Raw genomic sequence first — 16,338 nt, 5'->3', positions numbered from 1 at the left:
CCAGTGACTTAACAAATGCTGAGTGCTGGTCACGGTGCGTCTGTGTGTATACGGAATGGGGAGTGCTGTAATGGGGGGCATGCCAGGAAAAGGACAGCCCTGAAGAGGGAGAAACTTGATATTCTTTTGGCCTCTGTGGATTTCTTGTATTCATTCATTCATGCACTGATCTCGAGTGGCCTCAGCCTGCAGCATCTTGAAGCAGGATTTAGGTTCCTGGCCAGAGACTGAGGTCGGGCCACAGAAGTGAGAGTGCTGAATCCTGGCCCCTAGGTCACCAGGGACAGTAGCCAGTAACATGGCCCTGGCCTGTCAGCAGCATAGAAATGAATTTCCACATAGAGACAGAAGGTAGTGAAACCAGGGACTTCCTGGTGGCTCACGTGCCAATGCCGGGGACGTGGGTTCGATCCCTTGTCCAGGAAGATCCCACATCCCTCGGAGCAACTGAGCCCATGCTCCAAGACCACTGAGCCTGCGCTCTGGAGCCCGGAGCCGCAGCTGCGGAGCCCACGCACCCCAGAGCCTGCGCTGCTACAAGAGAGGCGCCGCGATGGGAAGCCTGCGCGCCGCAACTAGAGAAAGCCTAGTGCCACCAAAAATAGAAAATAGATAAGGAAACATTTTTTAAAAAGGAAAGCAGTGAAACAAGGAATGTGTTTATTAGGGGAAAGAGTACAGTACATGTGGACAAACACACGGCGGGCTCAGAGAGAGAGTGGCGCCCTCGTCGTAGCTTGAATCCCTTTTATGGGGCATTTCTTTCCGGTTTCCACTGGCCAATAATCTGGCTTTACCTGGTTCTGAGTCCATGTTTGGTGTATCTCAGGGTCCTCCCGTGTGTGCATATCTCTTGGCCAAGCTGGATTCTAGTGAAGAGGACTATGGGAGGTTTACATCACTGACTATGATGTGATGCCCACCTCCCTTTTGACTCCGAGGAGCCTTTCTGCACATGTACAGTTAGGAAGGTCTCCCTGACCTCGAGAATGAGGAATATTTGGTTTTTAATCTCTTATCTGGGCAGGGCCCAGCCTCCTTTCTCGATTGTCCTGTTATTCATATTGTGGAGTTTCTGTCCACAGGGAATGGATTCCATCTGCTTAGCCTATTGGGGATGAGGTGGGGGTGGTTAGTCCACCTATCTCCTGCCTCACATCCAGAACAGGAAGTTACAGGGCCACATCCCCCTGAGTCTTACTGTCAAAGGAGACGGCTTCAACCTCACAGCCTTCTTTCTTACTTCCTCTTTCCTATTATACCTGATTTTCAGTCACAAAGAGAGATTACTATGCTATGTCATACATACTGTATTACAGACCTCATGGACTGTAGACTGCTGGGCTCCTCTGTCCATGGGATTCTCCAGGCAAGTAGACTAGAGTGGGTAGTCATTCCCTTCTCCAGGGGATCTTCCCAACCCAGGGATGGAACCTGGGTCTCCTGCATTGCAGGCAGATTCTTTACCATCTGAGCCACCAGGAAAGCCCACATTACAGACATATTGTAAGAATTATTCATATATGAGTTCATTCAATTCTTACAACAACGCTTTCAGATGGATATTAATTTCATCATGTCCCTTTTGTGGGTGAAGAAGCTGATCTAAGAGAGGTTGAGTAACTCACCCCATGGTCACCCAGCCAGTAGGCATCTGAGCTGGGGTTTGAACTTAGGTTGTAGAAATCCAGAGCCCACTCTGCTACGTGCAGCACCACCCCTACTTCTTAACCAAAGTATAACTATTAGCTATTAAAGTGACCCCAGGCTTTAAAAGCACTTTACTTTATATGCATTCACAGTATAAAAACCAAGAGGAAAGGGACAAGCCTGTCCTTCTGTTAAATAGATCTATTATCTAGCGACTAGCTACATAAACTCAGCCCAAGCATGACTTAGACTTTTTTTCTGCATAAACCCAATGATCAAGGATGGAAGGTGAGATGAACAGAACTTGGCTCATTATTTAGAAGAACTTTCTAATGGTCCAAATGTTCAGCAAGGACGTTCAACTCAGTCTGCTTGAGCAATTTCTCCATCACGATATGCATTCAAATTGATACTGTGTCTCCCTTGTCCTGGAGTTGCAGAGAGGTTTTACACATTTTATGGTGGTTAGAGTCAGGTGGCAGGTGGTAAAATATCTGCCTGCCAATCCAGGAGATGCAGGTTTGATCCCTAGTTGAGAAGATCCCCTGGAGGACGAAATGGCAACCGGCTCCAGTATTCATGCCTGAAAAATTCCATGGGCAGAGGAGCTTGGGGGCTACAGTTCATGGGGTCACAAAGAGTCAGGTGAGACAAGGCATGAGCATAACCAGAGATGTTTAAGATCCCTCTTAACCCCAAAATTCCACAAGACAGATCAGTGGGTGCTTATTACCTAGACTGTCCATTGTGTAGGTCAGTGAGATATCACAGCCTCTAATATGAATCGTAACTTTCCAGAATGCCTAGCTTCTACCCTCCTTCCTGTAGGGTTGTTATGAAGACAAGAAATGATGCATATAAAGTCCCAGGCACTCAGTAGGCAGGCACGACGCATCTGTCCAGTGGGGGCTATTATGATGTGTCCAAATGCTCTCTCCTCTGTATTGACCATGTAGTGAGTAGCAGTTGGTGGCCTAACCCTTCACACAAGTGAACCCCTCTTGTTTCCTACAAGAACCCTCTGAAGAAGGTTTCTTATCCCTAGGAGTGGAGGCCACGGAGGCTGAGAGAGATGCCCGAGGTCCCAGTCGGTGGCTGCACCTCCTCTGCCTGGCCCCAGCGTCCCTTCTCCTCCTCTGTGAAGCCCCTCTGGATGCAGAGCCCCGAGGCAGCACCAGTCAAGCCTTATCCTGCACGACGTGGGGCTTTTCTGCAAGTGCTCCTGAGGCTCAGTGAGATCAACAGGAGGGCCTTGATTGAAAGAAAGGGCATTTGGTGGTAGGAAAAAGTTGTCATTTTGTTCCTTTGACTGTTGGCCCTTAAAAACGTACACATGATTAATGAACTCCCTGAAAGCCTTCTCTCTCAAATTATTTTTTTTCCCTGAACCCCACAGAAACTGTGATTGTTTTATAATAACTGCTGCTGTGACACAAATAACCTTTAGCAAACATCCAACATGGCTAATACCTTCTCCAAGCAGCACGGCTGCCATTGTAATACCCAGCCAGGATGGGGTTTCCAGTGACATGGGACCCCCCCACTCCTGGCTGAAAGAGGGAGACCTTTGAATGTCAGGTGGAACCCTGGCCAGGTGAGCTTCCCTCGGAGTCAAAACCTATGTATTCAAGTACAACTTAAAATTATTAATATTAGCTGGGCAGATTTTATTTTTTTTGCAAAAGGGGTTTCTGCTTCTTGAGTCATCTTGCTTAATGTTCTTCAAATTGCAATCCTACAAAATGTGCAAAAGGTTCTAGACTGGGACGTAGGCATGCTTGCTTCCATTGTTGACCTTGGGTAAGTCATTTGATTTATTTGAACCTCTATTTTGAAGGGAAAACAGAAAGAAGAAGAGAAGGGAAGTAGACAAGGGAGATGAAAGGGGTGAGGACAGGGATTGGAGGGAAGAGGGAGAAAGAAAAGGAGAATGAAAAAGAGCCAGAGGAGGAGGAGGGAGAGAAAGATGGAAGGAAAACTCAAGAAATCGCACATACTCCTCAGGTCCTGGGTCCGGATGTCTGGGACTTTCCGATCACCTGTAAGCTTGAGCTTCCATGTATAACTGATTGTCTGATTGACACACTGTTTTTTGCACCACATCTATTGTGAACACAAGCATGCAAATGTGCCACGTCTGCTTTAAGGCACCCACACTCCTAAGTACTGGGGCCCAGGGTTCCCCAAGCTCCTTGAGGATAAAAATTGCATGAGGTCCAGCTAAACATTCAGCAGTCTGATACCTATTACAGAAACCCTGGGCGATGCTTATCTTCAGGGAAGTCTGGAAAACGGGGGTGGGGAGAAATAAGGAAAACTTGTTGAGCTGATCCAGAAGGTGAAAAAACACCAGGATGGGAAAAGACGGTTTTTGCTGTTGTTCAGTTGCTATGTCATGTCCAGCTCTTTGCATCCCCATGGACTACAGCATGCCAGCCTCCTCTGTCCTTCTCTCTCTCCCTGAGTTTGCTCAAATTCATGTCCATTGAGTTGATAAGGCTACCTAGCCATCTCATCTCCTGCCACCCCCTTCCCTTTTGCCCTCAATCTGTGCTAGCATCAGGGTCTTTTCCAATGAGTAGCCAATGAGCCAAAGTATTGGAGCTTCAGCTTCAGCATCAGTCCTTGCAATGAATATTCAGGGTTGCTTTCCTTTAGGATGGACTGGTTGGAGCTCCTTGCTGTCCAAGGGACTCTCAAGAGTCTTCTCCAGCACCACAGTTTGAAAGCATCGATTTTTTGGTGCTCAGCCTTCTTTGTGGTCCAAACACCTGAAACTTTAAAAGAAGGGGGTGCAGGGAGACCTGGGGTCTGCTCAGCAGCCAGGTGCCAGCCAGGGCCCCAGCTCTGGGGTCAGAAGTCCCACACAGGCCGAGTCATTTCTGCTGAAGGCAGAATCCTAAGGCCGAATGAAACATATTTCCTGTGATCAAGAAATAGGAGACACAGGAAGGCTTTGTGTCCTGGAAGCCCATGGGATCCTGCTCAATATCAACAGTAAGTTTTCAATTAGCCTGTATTGCATGAATGAATGAATGCAACATGTCTGGGTAGATAAAATTCTGTGCACTGAAGACCTAAAACAGGACTTGGCAAACTTTATACCATGAAAAGCCAGATAAGAAATATTTTAGGCTCTGTAAGCCATATGGTCTATGTCACAACCATTCAACTCTGCCACAGACAATACAGATATGAATGGGCATGGCTGGATGCCAACAACGCTATTCACAAAACAGACTGTGGGTTGGATTTCATCCAAGGGCCATGGTCACTGAACCCCTGGCCTAAAGAATTCTCTTCTTAATTTGGACAAACAAGTTATTTGCGTTTGATGTTTTTTACAGTGTCAACCAATTATTTTGCTGAATTCTATCAGGTCTACGAGGATAATCTGATAAAGGATTGATTTACTTAAACTTTTGTAAAATGAAGACAAGGGCTTCCAGCTTCATCTCTTGATTCGGTCTCTGACACTCCCAAGTGAAAGAAAGTGGTGTCGGTCTGCTTAGCCCAGATCGAGACCTTGGCTTGCCTTGCAGACGTGGCCCTGGTTTACCCTTCCAGCTCTTAGCTCCCCTCTTGGCTCAGGAAGCAACTCTAGGCTAACGTTCCAGTTCAGAGAAGCCAAACCTCCTTTCTGGAGAAGTCAAACTCGCCCCGCTCACACACAAACACTCTCAGCCATTCGAGGGGAGCTTAGGTAACTGTGGTTACAAGAGAGGCTGAGAGCAAATATAAATGCTGGGAGGGAGCCTGACACCCTGGAGGAAACCTGTCCACGTCCTTTTTCTTCTTCCTGTCGTCAGCTGGAGGCATGCATTGCCTGTCTAGGTGATGCTCTGATGGAGAGAAGTCATGGCTGCTAGGCAAGGTTTCTTGGCTTCCCTGGGAGGGTGGCAGAAATGTAACAAGCTCACAGCTCGCACCTTCTTGTCCAACTGTTCCCACCAGATTGGCTTCTCACTTTGAACGATTGCCCAGGCAGGCTGATCAGGACAAGGACACACCTCTGCGCTTCGGTGCAAACAGCTTCCGTCATATCCCTACAGTCTCATCTGTCACTTGTCACTTGTCACATTTCTCATGGAGCCCTTTCACCTACCCTAGTGTTTCCCAGTTCCGGATCTGTGCAGATCTGTGAAGTTTTCACCAGTCCAAGGTGGAACAAGAAAAAGAAAGCCTCTGAGAGCCCTGCCCTGTTAATATTAGAAGTGCATCCTCTGTGAGTCCAGTACTTGTCTTTCAGAGCACTTGTCAAAATATTTAATCACAGATTCCGAGTGTGTGTGTGCCTATTTAATAGCTGTCTCCCTAAAAGCCCTGATTTTCCCTGGGGAAAGGACTTTGTCTTGTTCACTTCTGTAGGTCTAACAGGAGGAATGATTTTCAAAATACATCACAGCTGGTGTTATATGCAGGTCCTGCCAGTCAGAGCCAATGATGGTCAGTACACTGTACCAGTGGGTTACAGCTGATGACTAGCCCTGCCCAAAGTCAAGCACAGTGCCTGATGTGAGCATTTTTGAGGAATGAATGAATGAATATAGTATCTTTTTCAAAACAGTAGTCAATTTTAAGAACTGAGCTTTGTTCCAAGAATATGTCCTTCCCACTTTCTGATGTGGGAAGTCAGAATACCTTTTAAAAAAATTATGGTGGTAGCATATAATAGAGGTTTCTTTTTCTTTCAACATCTTGTTTAACAAAAAAGAGTATTTTTTTAATTGGCAAACCATGTTCCCAGATTATTTTGAAATATTGAAACTTCACGAAATTCAGGATTCTGGAAACATCTGCCCTGTGTTATCCTTTTATCATTATGATGGTGATGATGAAGAAGATACAATCCTGTACCATGAAATTCATCTTTTTAAAATGTTCCATTCATTGGTTCTTAGCATATTCATAGAATTGTGCAACTACTACTATTATTTAATTCTAGAAAATTGCCACCAGTGTCAAAGAAACTTGGTACCTATTAGCAGTCAGTCCTTATTTATCCTCCCCATCCTCCATCCCCTGACAATCACTAATCTGCTTTCTGGTGCTATAGATTTGCCTATTCTGGGCATTGTGTATAAATGGAATCACAAAATATGTGGCCTTTTGTGTCTGCCTTTTTTCAGTTGGCATAATTTTTTCAAGGTCCATCTATATTGGACAATTACCTCATTCCTATCTATAGCTGTGAATCGCTCCTTTGAATATGCCACATTTGTTTATCCATTCACTAATTGAGGTTTTCCCACTTTTGGCTATCATGAAAAATACTGCTATAAACATCCATGTACAAATATTTGTTTGGACACTTGTTTGAATTCTTTTGAATATATACTTAAGAGTAGATTGCCAGGGTCATATGATAACTGTATATTTAGCTAGCTGAAGAATTACCAAACTGTTTCACAAAGTGGATGTAACATTTTGCATTTGCACTAGCAATGCACGAGGGTTCCGGTTTCTCCACCTCCTCAACAGTATTTGTGATTGTACTCTAGCTGTCTTGGTCAGTTTCGACTTCTATAACAAAAACACCAGATACTGGATGGCTTAAGAATGATTTATTTCTCATAGTTCTGATGGCTGCAAAGCCCAGGATCACACTGTAGCAGATTCAGTTCTGGTCAGGGCTCTCTTCCCGGTGTGCAGATGGTCTACTCCTTGCTTTGTCCTCATGTGGAAGAGAGATGGTAAGAAGGGACACTAATCACATTCTTGAGGACTCCATCCTAATTTCCTCCCAAAGACCTCACCTCCAAATGTCATCACACTGGGGATAGCACTTCAACATAGGAATTTTAGGGGGAACACAAACATTCAGTCCATTATACCATTATAGTGAGTGCGAAGTGGAATCTCATTTCCCTAATGACTGATGATGTTAAGCATCTTTTCACATGTTTATTTGCATTTTCATATCTTCTTGAAGAAGGATTTAAATCCCTTGTCCATTTTAAATCCCCTTATTGTTGAGTTGTCAGAGTTCTTTATGGTTCTGGATATGAGTCCCTTATCAGATATATGATGTGTGTTTTCTTCCTTTCTATGGGTTGTCTTTTTAACCTTCTTGACACTGTCCTTTGCACATAAGTTTTTAATTTTAATGAAGTCTAATATATCCATTGCTTTTTCTCATTGTCCTTTTTGTGTTATATTAAGAAACCAGGATCACAAAGATTTACACCAGTGTTTTCTTCTAAAAGCTTTATAATTTTAGCTCTTGCATTTTGACCAATGATTTATTTTGTCTATGATCCATTTTGACTAGTTTGACTGGTTTGAAACTTGACCAGTCAAACCAGTCAATCCTGAAGGAAATCAGTCCTGAATATTCATTGAAAGGATTGATATTGAAGCTGAAACTCCAATACTTTGGCCGCCTGATGCAAAGAACTGATTCATTGGAAAAGACCCTGATGCTGGGAAAGATTGAAGGCAGGAGGAGAAGGGAGCGACAGAGGATGAGATGGTTGGATGGCATTGCCGACTCAATGGACATGAGTTTGAGTAAGCTCCGGGAGTTGGTGATGGACAGGGAGGCCTGGTGTGCTGCGGTCCATGGGGTCGCAAAGAGTTGTGCATGCCTGAGCGAGTGAACTGAACTGATGATCCATTTTTAGGTAATTTTTATGTCTGGTGTGAGGTAGGGGTCCAAATTCATTCTTTTGTATAAGATAAAAAGTTGTCTCATCACCATTTCTTTTTAGAAGATATTTTTATCCCATTTAATTGTCTTGGCATTCTTTGTAACAATCAATTAACCATAAATGGATGAGCTTGCTTCTGTACTCTCAACTCTGCTCTATTGATCTGTATGTGGTAAAACCACATAGTATTAATTACTGTAGACTTCTAGTGAGTTTTGAAATTAGGAAGGGTGAGTCCTTCAACATTGTTCATTTTCAGAATTGTTTTGCCCATTATTAGAACTTTGTATTTCCTTGGGAATTTTAGGATCAGCTCATTAACTTCTACTCTACACTATCTTGCTGAGATTTGAACAAGGATAATTATTCAGGTCAGGACCTGGAGGAAGTACATGAAGAGGAATGACCAGAGCCTTCAACTTGTTCCAAGACCATCTCTTTCCCTGGCAAAACTACAGAAAGCATCGAGAATCCCAAGTAGGTGACTTGCAGGTAGTTAGGCTACACCAATGATTATTCCAACCCCTCTTTCAAAGCTCTACACTTTAACAGTCTCCCTTACAGCTAAAAGTGGTGGTGAGAAAGGGTGCTGGCCAATAGGATTGTAAGGGAAGACTGCTGGGGATCTCTGAGGAAGTTTTTGCTTTCCTAAAGAAAGAGACATGACCATTTGGAATTGCTTCTGCTCCCTTTTTGTTGCCTTAAGTATGATGTGATGCCTGGAGCTGTGTCAGCCACTTTGCAACCATTAAGTGACAAGCATGAAAATGAAAAGACTGATGGTAAAAGAGCCTATAGCTCTGATGACTTCTTTGAGCGACAAAGCAATTTCCTACCTCTAGAATCATTTAACTGATCTGTGAATTCCAGAGGAAGGATAAGAGGTGGCGTCATAGGTGTGTCCCCCAGTATTCTGCAGTTGCTGGTGCAACAGGAGGATTCAGTGAATCCTGGAAGTGACACTTTCCACCTCCTGCAGCTCTGGTACTTGATTAAAACTCCCTGACTTTCCTGGGCATTGAGAGGTAAAGACCTGCCCAAAGTAACTGGGAGTTAGTGGCAGAGCTGGAAACAAAGCCTTTCTCATTAGTCATGACTGTCCTTCCTAAGCTGTATTCTTCTCTGGGTTCTGGCAAGCAGCATCATTCTTAATGTACAGCTACATCCTCCCAAGGTCCCAGAGTACTTCACTTCCTTCCAAGAGACTGCAAGACAGTTATGGGGAAGGGAGGAGATAATAAATTCACAGAGCATCCACGTTCAAAGACATCCTCAAATCCTCCCAACTTGGGCGTGTAAGCTGATGCAGCCAACTTTGCAGAGCTCTTTGGCAGCTGCTAATAAAGCATGTGCATAAGCAATTCCCAGTCAGCCACTCGTGGGGGGACCCTCCAGAGAAACACTCCCGGGTGGGCATAGAAGACACACACATAGAAGTTCACGGCCACAGGTTTTATATAATCAAACGCATTGGAACTCCCCCAAATGACCTGCCAAAGGGCCTGTATCAAGGCTGCGTGGTCCTGCAGGGCAGTAGAAGAGCACACAGAAGATAAAACAGATGCACTGGTACTCAAAGTGTACTGCAGAGAGAATAAAGCAGGGTCCAGAAAGACCACAAAGGCTAAGGTGCTGCTTTAGCCCGCCCTGGCTGCCGTGAAAAAATGCCATCAGCTGGGTGGCTGAAGCAGCAGAAATGGGTTTTCTGACAGCTCTGGAACCTGGAGTTCTGAGATCAAGGAGACAGCACAGTCGGATTCTGGTGCACACTCACCTTCTGGCTTGTAGATGGCCTCCTTCTTGCTGTATCCTCGTGTGGCCTTTCCTGGGCACTAACCCCGTCAGACCAGGGCCCTGCCTCAGGACCTAGTCACCTCCCAAAGGCCCCATCTCCAAACACACCAAGGGTTAGGGCATCAGCATATGAATGTGAGAGAGTTACAAAAATCTGGGGGCTTCTCAGGTGGTACTAGTGGTAAAACACCCATCTGCCAATGCAGGAGATGCAAGAGATGCAGGTTCAGTCCCTGGGTTGGGAAGATCTCCTGGAGGAGGGCTCAGCAACCCACTCCAGCATTCTTGCCTGGAGAATCCCATGGACAGAGGAGCCAGATGGGCTACAGCCCGCAGGGTCACAAAGAGTCGGATACGATTGAAGTGACTAAGCACGCACTTGCAAATAATCAGTTCCTAACAACTGCCGATTCCTGGCCCCCTCCCTGGCGGGAGGACTCAGACTTGCAGGTCTATAGCTACCTCGCCCACCGACCACAGATCAGGCCTTCTCACTCCCAGCTGCATGCTCTCTCCGACACCACGCAGTCTTCAAAGAAGCCATTCCCGTCCCTTCCTGCCACAACTGTTACAAGAATGTGCAGTGTTAATGACTTCCCTCCACAGGGCTGCTTGCCCCTCTTCCCTATCCCACTCTGCTTGTCCAGGATATAACTGGGAAGATGTCTTTTTCACCCCTACGTCTCTCTCTCTCGTCCCTGGGAAGGGTTTTCCTTGGTCTCTTAGGTGTGCCTATGAGTCCCTGCACCTTCTCTCAAGAGCTGTTTGCATGTGTATCCATTTAGTCTGCAGATGTTTTCTGAGCACCTACTATGTGCCGGATACTATACCAGTCCTATGGAATTCAAAAATCAGCTCTAACAGTGTTTAGGGTTTAGAGATATATAGATATAAAACCCTCACTGTGTACCAAACAGTGTTCCCAGTTCTTTACTGTAGTGTAATCTTTTAACCCTCACATTATCATCCCCATTTTATGGGTTAAAAGAGAAAAACAGGCAAAGAGGTTTAGATCAACTTCTCAAGGTCATGCAGGTAGTAAATGGCAGAGCCAAGATTCAGTCTCAGGGGATCTGACTCCAGAGTTCAGCCATGGCAAGACATGCATCCTCAGATATGTAAGCAAAAAGACAAGGCACTGTGATGAGCTAGGACACCCAAAGCTCAGGAGACTTTGGGAACCTAGAGATGGAAGTGTTCATGGAAGGCCCCCTGGATGACAGAGGATGAGATGTTTTGATGGTATCACCAACTCGATGGACATGAGTTTGAGTAAACTCCGGGAGTTGGTGATGAACAGGGAAGCCTGGTGTGCTACAGTCCATGGGGTCACAAAGAGTCAGACATGATTGAATGATTGAACTGCCTGGAGGAAGAGACATTTGAACTGAGTCATGAGGATGACTAGATTTTTGCAAAATTGGACACTTTCTCCAGACAAAGAAAAAACCCAGGGTGTGAGAGAGTAAGTACATTCAGATTTAATGAGGCAGGACAAGAAGGATTGGGAGAGAGAACATGCAATTGATCCATTTAAAAATCCTTGACAGTTAAAAAAATAAGGCAACATAATATATTTTAGTGGCTGTGGCCATGTTTTGGATCCAAGAAATGCTTGGGCTTAAATCTTGGCACCAAAGCTTCTTGGCTATACGAACATGGATCTCCTGATGTCTCATGGCCCCATCTATAAAATGGGCATAATGATGTTCCTGCCTCACAGAGCTGGGGTGGGAATTATATGAGTTCATAATGAGTTAATGGACGTGAGGTTCTTAGAACAGTGTTTGCGTGTGGTGAGTGCTCTTTATCATCATCACCATCATCACCATCATTTGTTCACTCATTTGTTTGGCGTATTTATTGTGTCCAGGGCCACGCGAGGGAGGACAGTTATGGAAGGCAAGTCCTGAAGCTCATGTTTAGAACAACTGTCACTAGAAAGTGAACCCAAGGCTAGTGAGGGGAGGGATGCGCTTCCAGCCTGTCACTTGCAAGAACGCGAAATGTCCCCACGTGTCCCTTTTTGATGGCAGCGAGCAAGGCCACTGCTGAAAGACGAGGACTTCTATTAACCAGGAACGCAAAGGCACAGGGCATATTAACATTTGACTTTGCAGGAGGAGAAACCAGGGTGCTGAGAGGGTCTCAGAGGCAGATCCATCCTCAGAAGACCCTAGGGGGGGATCATGGTCAATAGAGAGCTGCTCCACCGGGGCCCCCTTCAGCGTTGACCCTGGAGTCCCCAGGAGAGATCCTGAGAGGGGTCATCTCCGCATTATCATCTCTGCTAATTTGGACAATCAAGTCCTAACTTCTCTTCTAGGATATTTTACCATCAATGGGCACTTACATCCAATAGTTTGTTTGAACCTCACCATACCCATGTGAGTGAGCAGATGCTGGTCTTATTTTTCTTATTCTGATTTATTTGGAAACTGAGTACCAGTTATGTGACCTGCTGAGTGATGAGCTGGAATCATGATCAAGACTCTCCAACCTTCAGACTAAAAATCTTTTGGTATAAATACATCGTTTCACCTCTCCAGTTGTTTCCAAAGCACAGACAAAACCTAGGCTGCTTGGCGTTCGGCTTAAAGAGAATTCACAGTCCACACCACGGCTGCTAGCGGGCCATCCTGCAGCTGCTGCGCCCTGTACTCGGGAAGCTACGTGGGCAGAGGAGTTTGGGTGGAAGCTATGGGCGCCCAGGCTTTGGAATTTGATGTGTTAATAAAGTTCCAAAGAATTTGTTAAAGACGAACTTAGGGTGGCCAATTTTGTGTTTTTCAAAATGAGGACATACATCAAGTATAATTTAGAAAAATATAAATGTATACAACTTAGTAATATTCCAGTCTATGACTTCATATTCTGTTCTATTAATACATATAACTCAACTATAGTTACAATGGGGACTGGCCTGGTGGCTCAATGGTAAAGAATCTACTTCAAAGCAGGAGTCGTAGGAGACGCAGGTTCAATCCCTGGGCCTAGATGATCCCCTGGAGGAGGGCATGGCAACCCACTCCCGTATTCTTCCCTGGAGAATTCCACGGACAGAGGAGCCTGGTAGACTATAGTCCACAGGGTCCAAAAAGTCAGACATGACTGAAGCGACTTAGCATGCATGTATAGTTAATAATACTCTATTGTATATTTGAAACTTGCTAAAAGAGTAATCTTAAAAGTTATCACAAGAAAAAAAATATATAATTTTGTGGTGATGGATGTTACCTAGACTTATTACAGTGATCATTTTGCAGTGTGTACAAATATCAAATCATCCTTTTGTATACCTAAAACTAACATAATGTTATACATCAGTTATATCCCAGTAAAGAAACATAAATATTTCAAACAAACAAAACCAGAAAGTTCTCCTTACCCTTTCCCCTCGCCAAAAGAGACAGATTCAAACGTACCACTGCATGGTTTTATAGTTCTTTTCTAAGTCCTTAAACACATATAAATCTGTATATGTAGATACAGAAGGTAATAATATAAGCATGGTTCTGAAAATTGCTGTTTTCACTTAAAATATTCCTTAGCAATAGTTCCACATAGTGCCTGACTCTTTCTAAATGGATAAACAGATTTTCCTGGACATGCCATGAATTGTTTAAACCACTTCCCTTCTCATGGGCTTTTAGGTCATTTGCCCTTTTCAATGTTAAAAATAAATTTTCAGTTAATATTCTAGAATTAACATATTTGTGCCCAAGAAACAAGTTTTATTTAGGATTTTTTCAGAGAAGTAGAACTCTTGGGCCAAATTAAATTTTGATAGCTGTAGTCAAGTTTGTTTTAAAAATGTGTTTACCAGCTCATCTCCCATCAACAGTGTATGAAAGTGCCCATTACTACACATCTTCCCAGCCCAGTATTTTCAATCTTTACTCTTTGCCAAACCAAGAGATTAAAAAAAAAAGTTAATTTAGTTTCATTTGACTGTCCTTAGCAGCTGGAGAAGTTGAGAACTTTTTCATGTGTTTCATGTGTTTCTGTATGTGTTTCTTCTACAACTTGCCTATTTTTCTAATGTACTTCTTGGTTATTTAATGATTAAAAATATTCTTTATATGTTCTAGATGTTGGAAAAAATATTTATAGTCATTTATTTCAGTAATTTGACTGTCTTCAATTTTATTTTCCATGTAATTTCTCAAACCTAAACTAACTTTTTTCACTTTTTAAATAACTTTTAAATTTAGAACAGTTTTAAATTAACAGAAAAATTGTGAAGATAATACAGAGAATTCCCATATACCCTGCACTTGGTTTTCCCTTTTGCTTATATGTCACATTAATGTAGGACATGTTACAATGAAACCAATATTCTTACATTGTCATTAGTTAAAGTTAATGATATTTTATATAAAGATATTTTATTCATAATTCCTTAGTTTTACCTAATGACCTTTTCTCTCCAGGATCCCAAGCAGGACCCCACATTACACTTGGTCATCGTGTGTTCTTGGGCTTCTTGATTGATAGTTCCTTGAATGTTCCTGATTTTTGATGAGTCCTGGTCAGATATTTTGTAGAGTGTCCTTTAACTGAAATTTCTCTGAGAGTTTCCTCATGATTAGATTGGGCTGATGGGCTTTTGGGAGGAAAACCACAGAGGAAAAATGCCATTTTCATCACACTGCACCAAGTGTATTTACCATCAACATGAGTTACCACCGTTGGTGTTGCCTTGATCACCTGGCTAAGAGAGTGTTTGTCAGCTTTCTCCACTGCTGTTACTTTTCTCTTCCCTTTTCCTTACTGTGCTTTTAAGAAGAAAGTCCCTAAGCACAGCCCACACATAAGGGCTGGGGCGCTAGGATCAACTCTCTCTGGAGGGCAGAGTATCTACTTACACTATTTGGAATTCTTCTGCACTGAAGAATTGTGTATTCTCCCCCACTTATTTATTTATTCAACCATTTATTTATATCAGGATGGACCCAGGAATTTTTACTTTATACTTTGGGTTATAATCCAATAATAGCACTGTAAGATTTTGCTTCAAGTGTTTCAGCTTTGGCTATTGAGAGTTGGAAATTCTTTCACGTGGCTCCTACAAACTTTGATAGATTCCCCTCCATCATTTTATATTTTTTAGCTTCCAAACTTTTCAGTATCACAAGGTACATCTTGTGTATTTCATGACCCGGTCATCTATGTATTTCTCTAAGGAATCCTGGTTCCTTTTACTGGAGAATGATATTAGCAACCATGATCGGGCTGGTAGGTATGATTGTTACCGGAAATGGTAGTCCCAGTTTTTTGTACTTTAACCATTTAATGGATGTGTGCATGCGTGCTAAGTCTCTTCAGTCATGTCCGACTCTGTGTGACCCTATGAACTGCAGCCTGCCAGGTTCCTCTGTCCACGGGATTTTCCAGGCAAGTATATTGGAGTGGGTTGCTGTGCCCTCTTCCAGGGCACCACCTGGGAAGCCCAATGGATGTGTAGTAGTCTTTTACTGCTGGTTGGATTTGTGATTCCCTAATAGATAGCATATTAAAAAGCAGAGACATTACTTTGCCAACAAAGGTCTGTCTGGTCAAGGTTATGGTTTTTCCAGTGGTCATGTATGGATGTGAGAGTTGGACTGTGAAGAAAGCTGAGTGCTGAAAAATTGATGCTTTTGAACTGTGGTGTTGGAGAAGACTCTTGAGAGTCCCTTGGACTGCAAGGAGATCCAACGAGTCCATCCTAAAGGAGATCAGTCCTGGGTGTTCATTGGAAGGACTGATACTGAAGCTGAAACTCCAGTGCTTTGGCCGCCTCATATGAAGAGTTGACTCATTGGAAAGACCCTGATGGTGGGAGAGATTGGGGGCAGGAGGAGAAGGGGACAAGAGAGGATGAGATGGCTGGATGGCATCACAGATTTGATGGGCATGGGTTTGGGTAGACTCCGGGAGTTGGTGATGGACAAGGAGGCCTGGCATGCTGCAATTCACCGGGTCACGAAGAGTCGGACACGACTGAGAGACTGAACAGAACTGAACTGAGGGGGCTTCCCAGGTGGCACTAATGGTAAAGAACACGTCTGCCAATGTAGGAGATGAAAGAGATGCTGGTTTGAACCCTGGCTCAGAGAGATTCCCTGGAGGAGGAAATGGCAACCCACTCCGGTATTCATGCCTGGAGCATCTCATGGACAGAGGATGATAGTAATTTTCAATTTTCAATTCCAATTGTTCAACGTTGGTATAAAGGAAAGCAATTCAGTTTTTACATTAA

This window comes from Cervus elaphus, chromosome 21 (assembly GCF_910594005.1).
Source record: "Cervus elaphus chromosome 21, mCerEla1.1, whole genome shotgun sequence".
NCBI lineage: Eukaryota > Metazoa > Chordata > Mammalia > Artiodactyla > Cervidae > Cervus > Cervus elaphus.
Note: the sequence above shows the minus strand (reverse complement) of the source record.